The sequence below is a fragment of the Danio rerio genome, chromosome 2 (genome assembly GCF_052040795.2).
Source record: "Danio rerio strain M-AB ecotype USA chromosome 2, GRCz13ab, whole genome shotgun sequence".
NCBI classification, from domain to species: domain Eukaryota; kingdom Metazoa; phylum Chordata; class Actinopteri; order Cypriniformes; family Danionidae; genus Danio; species Danio rerio.
In genome coordinates, this window is record NC_141022.1 from 54,273,845 (window position 1) to 54,282,500 (window position 8,656).

General features: G+C 34.6%; 1 protein-coding gene and 1 long non-coding RNA gene across 4 annotated transcripts in view; one reads left to right on the forward strand and one right to left on the reverse strand.

The window, feature by feature from the left end:
• Positions 1-4,251, forward strand: part of LOC147837255 (uncharacterized) — a 28,649-nt gene extending 24,398 nt beyond the window's left edge. Inside the window, exon 6 of one of the 3 annotated variants that reach the window (XR_015479036.1) lies at positions 3,902-4,251. This is a non-coding gene — a long non-coding RNA (uncharacterized LOC147837255). Of the gene's footprint in view, positions 1-3,890 lie in introns of all 3 variants that reach the window. The other 2 variants (XR_015479035.1, XR_015479037.1) reach the window with 2 other exon arrangements.
• LOC147846522 (uncharacterized) overlaps positions 1-8,656 on the reverse strand; it is a 99,689-nt gene that overhangs the window by 10,291 nt on the left and 80,742 nt on the right. The gene's annotated exons all lie outside the window — the stretch shown is intronic.

Here is an 8,656-nt window from a genome sequence, read left to right on the forward strand (position 1 = left end):
TCATAAAGCGTGAATCATCTCAGACTGGTTTCTTGAGCATGATGAGTTCACTGTACTCAAATGGCCTCCACAGTCACCCGCTCTCAATCCAATAGAGCATCTTTGGGATGTGGTGGAACAGGAGATTCGCATCATGGATGTGCAGCCGACAAATCTGCAGCAACTTTGTTACGCTATCATGTAAATATGGACCAACATCTTTGAGGGATTTTCCAGTACTTATGCCATGAAGGAATAAGGCAGTTCTGAAGGAAAAATGGGGTCCTGTACTAGTAAGGTGTACCTAATAAAGTGGCCGGTGAGTGTAGACTGGTGAATCTCCGAAGGAGGCGGTCAGACCAGACGTGAGTTTTTGCAGATTTTGTGTGATTTGAATGTTTAGAAATGAAACTAAAGAGACAGTTGTTGTTTAATTTTAATTTCGATTCCTAATGTGAAATTTAATTGTAAAGTTGGCAAACAATTTTGGAGAATTTGATGTTTACCGATTCAAGCTGAATGTCTGAGCATACTGCCCAAAGGGCGTTTCTAAGATGGCTGCCGAGTGAAATGACTTTCCTTAAAGGGACTTTTGTCTCTCTGAGGTGTTGGGCGTGGCTAACATACTTAACCACGCCCCTCTAACTGTCAGTTTTGACAAGAAACAGAAATGGTGAGGAGAAGGAGGTGTCTGTTAGGTTGTAATAACTCTCCCGAAAGCCTTTTTCTGATCTTTCTGAATGAAATGGCTTCTTTACTACATCCAGTCAGCTCACAGTAGAAAAAAAAGCAAGCCATGCTGACTGTTTTCTCATTTAATATTCAGTTTCTTTAGGAACTGCGTCACAATACAACGAATAAAAAAAGATCACAGCTTCCGGTTCATGGGGATTTTATTGAGTGGACGTTGATGATGGTGTTGGTGTTCTTCATGGTGCCACAGTCTTCAAGTGTCTGTGTGTTTTGCGTCACCACTGAATCACCATATTTAAGTGGCGCTCGGGGCCCGAATGAGTCTGAGGATCTGCCCTGCTGGAGGACGCGGATCATTAGCTCAGAGAACAATACAGGAAAATTAGACATGGTAAAGAAAAAGCGCTCTCATTATTCTGAATGCATGTGAATGTTAAATTGAAGGCTTGCGTTTGATGCTGATGAGCTCAGGGTTTGTTGAACCAGATATTGCTGTGTGACGTCCTGATTTTGAGCGTTTTGTTCAGCATGCATTGATTTTGGTTTTCCCTTCTGTTGAGCACATCGGGATATAAAACTAACACTAGGAGCATTAGGCCAGAATTAATTTTTCTGTATTTGTTAGATGAGAAGATTTTAAACACATTTACTAAAGTGGTGATTTGATGATTGAAGTGATTCAATTTGAGATTTTGAATTAATAATAATAATCATAATCATAATAATGCCTGTTCAACTAGCTCAATGTGCTAAGCATTGCGTTACAAACCTTGAGGTTTAGGTTGAGTGGCAAAGTGGCTCAGTGGTTTGCACTGTCGCCAGCAAGTAGGTTGCTGGTTTGAGTCCCGGTTGGGTTAATTGGCATTTCTGTGTGGAGTTTGCATGTTCTCCCTGTATTGGCATGTAGTGTGTGTGTGTGTGAATGTGAGTGTGTATGGGTGTTACCCAGTACTGGGTTGTGCCTGGAAGGGCATCCGCTGCATCAAACATATGCGGGATAAGTTGGCGGTTCATTCCGCTGTGGCGAACCCTCATGAATAAAGGGACTAAGCCAAATGAAAATGAATGAATAATCATAATAATAATATAAAATACTAATAATTATTATTCTAAACATTTCAGTTTAGGGGGTCACGGCGGCACAGTGGATAGCACATACACCTCACAGCAAGAAGGTCGCTGGTTTGAGCCTCGGCTGGGTCAGTTGGCATTTCTGTATGGAGTTTGCATGTTCTCCCTGTGTTTGCATGGGTTTCCTCCAGGTGCTCCGGTCTCCCCCACAGTCCAAAGACATATCGGCCACAGGTGAATTGGGTAAGCTAAATCATCCATTGTGTGGGTGTGGGTGTGGGTGTGTGGGTGTTTTCCAGTGGTGGGTTGCAGCTGGATCGGCATCCACTGTGTAAAACATATGCTGGATAAGTTGGCGGTTCATTTCACTGTGGTGACCCCAGATTAATAAAGGGACTAAGAAAATTAGAAAATGTAAAAAATGGAGAAAAGAAAATTTAAAAATTAAGAAAAGAAAAAAGAAAATGAATAAAGGAATGAACATTCAGTTAAAAAAATTACAATTATTACTTTGATACCAGACATAGTAAGCCATATATAATTTGAAGTTATAGAGTACATAAATAGTTTACACCATATTTATGACAATTTTTCTATATTTTCTCAGTGCTTGGTTGCGGCTAGAAGGGCATCCGCTGTGTAAAACTATTGCCAGAATAGTTGGCAGTTCATTCTGCTGTGGCAACCTCAGATAAATAATGAATTAATCTATTATATATATCAGTTGAAGTGAGAATTATTAACCCCCCTGTTTAAAGGAGAGCAGATTTGTTCAACACATTTCTAGACATAATAGTTTTAATAACTCATTTCTAATAATAATAATAATAATAATAATAAATAATAATTTACTTTCGCCATGATGACAATAAGTAATATTGGACTAGATATTTTTCAAGACACTTCTATACAGCTTAAAGTGACATTTAAAGGCTTAATTAAGTTAATTAGGTTTACTTGGCAGGTTAGGGTAATTAGGCAAGTTATTGTATAACAATGGTTTGTTCTGTAGACTATCAAAAAAAAAAGCTTAAAGGGGCTAATAATTTTGACCTTAAAATGTTTTTTAAAAAAATTAAAACTGCTTTTATTCTAGCCGAAATAAAAGAAATAAGACTTTCTCCAGAAGAAAAAATATTATCAGACATACTGTGAAAATTTCCTTGCTCTGTTAAACTTCATTTGGGAAATATTTAAAAAAGAAGAAGAAAAAAAAAACATTCAAATCATTGTTTGTTTTATTTAGGCTAGAATAAAAGCAGTTTTACATTTTTTCAACACCATTTTAAGGTCAAAATTATTAGCCTCTTTCAGCTATATATTTTTTCGATAGTCTACAGAACAAACCATCATTATACAATGACTTGCCTAATTACCCTAACCTGCCTAATTAACCTAATTAACTTATTAAGCATTTAAATGTCACTTTAAGCTGTATAGAAGTGTCTTGAAAAAATATCTTGTCAAATATAATTTACTGTCATCATGGCAAAGAAAAAATAAATCAGTTAGTAGAAATTAGTTATTAAAACTATTATGTTTAGAAATGTGCTGAAAAAAATCTCTCTGCTAAACAGAAATTGGGGAAAATATAAACGGGGTCTAATAATTATGACTTCAACTGTATGTATGTATGTATAATGTATGTATGTACATATATATATATATATATATATATATATATATATATATATATATTATGTAATATATATATATATGTAATATATATATATATATATATATATATATATATATATATATATATATTACATATATATATATATATATATATATGTGTGTGTGTGTGTGTGTGTGTGTGTGTGTGTGTGTGTGTGTGTGTATACATATATATGTATGTATGTATGCATGCATGTGTATATATAAATATATTTATGTATGTATGTATATAATATATGTTTATTATCTTTTAATAATAAAATCACAACTCAGGATTAAAGCTGTATTTTTATTGAAGAATGGTTATTTATAAATATACACACATATTTTCTCATTCACTTTAAAATGTAATTGAAATGTTCTATTCGCCGTAGAATTTAAAAAACATTTTAAGTTTTATTTAAGAGTTTTAAATCTTGTTTAAAGCCTCTTGGTCAGCAGTGTTTGTGTGTGCATATGTTCACCTTTAGATTCTCTGCAGATATGCTCCGGCTTTGGCGAGTTCATTGCCCCCCTTCACCTCATCTCAGACAGTATAAATGATGGAGAGCAGATCCCAGCAGGGCGCAGGGCAGGAGGGCTGAACGTCCCGCCGTGAGCTCAGAATGCACTGTCATTTCCAGCATCGTGTATCGTTGCACGGGTCATGCGGCCACGGAGAAACCATTTGGCTTTATTGTTATTTTGCTGATTACAAGAGAATAATCTAAAGTCACTTTAAATAAGGAGAGCACAGAACAAAAAGCAATCATATTAGCCAAAAATGTTAAGTTTGTCCTTTTTTGCAAATAAAGTTTAATAGAGCAAGGAATTTTTCTATGTATTTCCTATAAAAAAATTTATTTTGATTGTTTTATTTTGGCTAGAATAAAAGCAGTTAATTTAAAAAAATAATAATTTTAAGGTCAATATTATTAGCCCCTTTAAGTTATATTTTATTCTTCTATTGACTTGACTAATAATCCTAACTTGCCTAATTAACCTAGTTAAGTCTTTAAATGTCACTTTAAGCTGAATATTACACTGTAAAACCCAACAGTCAACTTTATCAAATGAAAAAGGTGTAGTTAACTCAAAGTTTACTGAAAGGTATTTCTACTCATTTGAAAAGAGTTTTGAACTCAGTGTTGAAGGTATTGGGCTCTATTTTGACAATCCATGCATAAAGTCTAAAGCGCAGGGCGCAAACGCATTCAGAGCGTGTCAGAATCCACTTTTGCTAATATAAGGACGGAAAAATCCGATTTGCGCCGTTGCGCATGGTTTTAAAGGGTTGAGCTTATTCTCTTAATGAGTTATAGGTGTGTTTTAAGAACAAACCAATCAGAGTCTCATCTCCCATTCCCTTTAAGAGCCAGTTGCGTCGCGCCATAGCTCATTTGCTATTTACATGACAACTTTGTAAGTGGAAAAACTGAGCGTTTCACTAGCAAGAAAACGGTTTAACTGAGCATCTGCAGCTATAAGGCATCTCATAATCTACTTTCACTTTTGCTCTCGTGGATAGGGAAACCTTGTTTGCACAGACATCAATTAGCCTATAAATAATTAATTTTCGTTTGTTAAGGCAAAGATTTGTTTCCAAACTATTTCTAAATTCAGTTCTAATTTCCAGCAAACGAATAAATGAACAATAATATTGAAGTGTGCTCAAAAACCTGAGTTATTTCCAAATACACTTGCTGTGCCCCATATGGTCCAAAACCTGACGTGTGGACAAGTCTAAGCTTGTTTTTAATAAAACAAATATAAATATGGATATAATAAATAATACTGATAATAATAATAACATTAAACAAAAGCAAATTGTCATTAATAAACTGAAAAAGCCTCCCGAGATGAAGAAGGCATGAAAGTGTTGTTTTTATATTTATGTAGGCTAGAAAATAATATGTTTTGTAATATTTATATCCTATATATATCCTTATTATATCATATATATATATATATATATATATATATGTAATTTATTTATATATATATATATATATATATATATATATATATATATATATATATATATATATATATATATATATATATATATATATATATATATCCTTAATGTTTTAATTCTTTTCCATATGTAAAGATATTTGCGTATTGCTCTACATCTTGTGTGTATTAAGCAGTGTGCAATAGACTGGCTTTGGTCTGGTCTATTGAACAATCTATTATAGTTTCTCAAAATAGCAACGCACCAGCAATGCACTTCAACATGCCTTCCTTTTATGTCCAGAACGCCTATGAGCGCACATATGAGCGCATATTCATGTGCTATTTAAACAAAGTGGCGCAACACGTCAAAATGACTCTTGCGCTAAGCTGAAACTAGCAAACAACAATTGCGTTGCGCCTTGCGTCACATTGCACCGGGTGTATGATAGGGCCCATTGAGTTAATTAAATACCTCATTGCTTCAGCTTCAATGGAGTAAGTTCACAGTACTCATATAGATTAGTTTTTTTTTTAACTCAAATGGTTAAACCACACTGAACTTCTACTCTGAAAACTGGACTGACACAGTTTGGCACAATCTACGTTGTAAAAGCGCTATAGAGAAATAAAGATGAATTGAATTGAACCATGTTGCAAAGTAGAAAATAAAATGCAGATTGGTTAAAAAGGAAGTGTTCATTGGAAAATGCTCATTGTTGGTTAAATATTAATGAACAATGACTCGCTGATGTAAATAATGCTCAGTTAATATAGTCGGGTTAAAAATACCCCAACATATAACCCAACTATAGGTTATTATAGCACCTTCCCAACTATGGGTTATTTTAACCCAATGCATTAGGTTATTTTGATTAAAATTTTAATTACTATCGCGATTATTACTGCTACTATTAATTTCATAATTACAGCTGTGTAAAATAAATAATATGCAGTTTTCAATGCTTTATTTCCACTACATTTCAAGTTCCAGACACTTACGTTTTTATCCGTTTGATATAGATTGGCTATGTCAGTATAGATGACCATGGGTCGATGTGGACACTTGTGGAGTCCCACAAGGCTCAATTCTGGCACATCTTCAGTTCAGCCTTTATATGCTCCCGCTGAGCTGAATAATGAGGAAGAACCAAATCTCCTACCACAGCTATGCTGATGACACTCAGATCTACTTAGCCTTACTGCCTAATGACTACAGCCCTATTGACACCCTCTGCCAATGCATTGATGAAATTAACAACTGGATGTGCGGAAACTTTCTTAAGTCAAACAAAGAGGAAACTGAAGTCATTGCGTTTGGGAACAGAGATGAGGTTCTCAAGGTGAATGCGTACCTTGGATCTAAGGGTCAAACAACAAAAAATAAGGTCAAGAATCTTGGTGTGACTCTAGAGTCAGATCTGAGCTTCAATAGTCATTTCAAAGCAGTAACTAAATCCACATACTATCATCTCAAAAACATTGCAAGAATTAGATGTTTTGTTTTCAGTAAAGACTTAGTGAAACTTGTTCATGCTTTTATCAGCAGCAGGGTGGATTACTGTACCGGCCTCCTCACTGGCCTTCCCAAAAAGACAGTCAGACAGTTGCAGCTAATTCAGAATGCTGCAGCCAGGATTCTGACCAGAGCCCGGAAATCAGAGCACATCACACCTGTCCTCAGGTCTTTATGGCTCCCAGCTACATTCAGAATAGATTTGAATGTATTATTACTTGTCTTTAAATCACCAAATGGCCTAGGACCTACAAATCTAAGAGATCACTCAGATCTTTAGGATCATATAAACTAGAAATTCCAGGAGTTCAGTCAAAGCAGGGTGAATCGGCCCTCAGCTATATGCCATCTGCTGCTGGAATCAGCTTTTAGAAATTATCAGATGTGCTCCAACATTTGGTACATTAACCCTCTCAAGGCAGGCGTTGCTGATTTGCAACAGTTCAAAATTAACTACCTTATTACTTCAGATACATATTTTATGAGTTTTTTTTTTAACTCAGAAGTACCACTGCAGGACTTGGTTGTCCATTAGCAACAAACAATCACAAAAGACAAAAAAAAATATCTACAAAAGACATTACCACATGACAAAGTGAGCTGGAAACGTGACCTACTCAATGAGGATTTGAGATATTGGATTTGGATCCCATATTGTTTTCGTTGTTGTTCTGCCACTGAAAAGCAATTTGTTACATCGTTTGAAAAGTTGTTTATAAAAAGTTATTGTTCATATCATATTCAGTCGTCAGTGTCTAATTACCACACTGGGCCAATGTTGCAAATCTGCAATATCCCAGAGTGCCTTGCATGTGAAGGTCTCTCTCTAAAAAAAGTCAGGATTCTATTGTACCACCACATATGATAATTTTCCCCAAATATCAGATTTTTCCTGTTTCTAAAACTTAATTTGAGCCTGAGAGGGTTGAAATCAAGACTGAAAACGCATCTGTATAGCTGTGCCTTTACTGAACGAGCATTGTGCTGCGTCCGACAGATCGCATTATTGTGTCTTTCTCTTCGTTTTCGTTCTATTAAAACCTGTTTTAATACATTTTCACCTTTTTTTATGCTATTTGTCTATATTTTTATACTTGTTTCTTTTATTGCTGTTTATGAATTGCCACTGTGTATGAAATGTACTTTATGTCCACATATTAAGATAGCTGTTCTGTGTCAGTTAATTTAGTTGACTGTTAAAGTTCAAAATTTTTAACCCAACTGGTTAAGTTATTAATAGATTAGATTAGATTAGATTAGATTCAACTTTATTGTCATTACACATGTACAAGTACAATGCAACGAAATGCAGTTTAGGTCTAACCAGCAGTGCAATAGCAGCAAGTGCAGGATACAGGAATAAGTTATAAAGTGCAGTTATAGAAAACTATGGTGATATTCACAGATGGATGTACTATGAACATTATATACAGGTTGGATGAGCTATGAACAGATTTACAATATATGAATATATGTGCAGGTTGCTATTAATAATCAGTAGTGTGCAGTTAGATCAACATGATTACAAGTGTAAATGTTACAATATATGAATATATGTACAGTGATAGATAAACATGATTACAAGTGTAAATGTTACAATATATGAATATATGTACAGGGATAGATAAACATGATTACAAGTGTATATGTTACAATATATGAATATATGTAATAAATAACCCAACAAAGGTTAAAAATAACCCAACAAAGCACCAAATATTTTTAACTCAACCATTGGGTTAAATAAGTAATTCAACATTTTTAGAGTGTGTTCAGTGTTAGAGG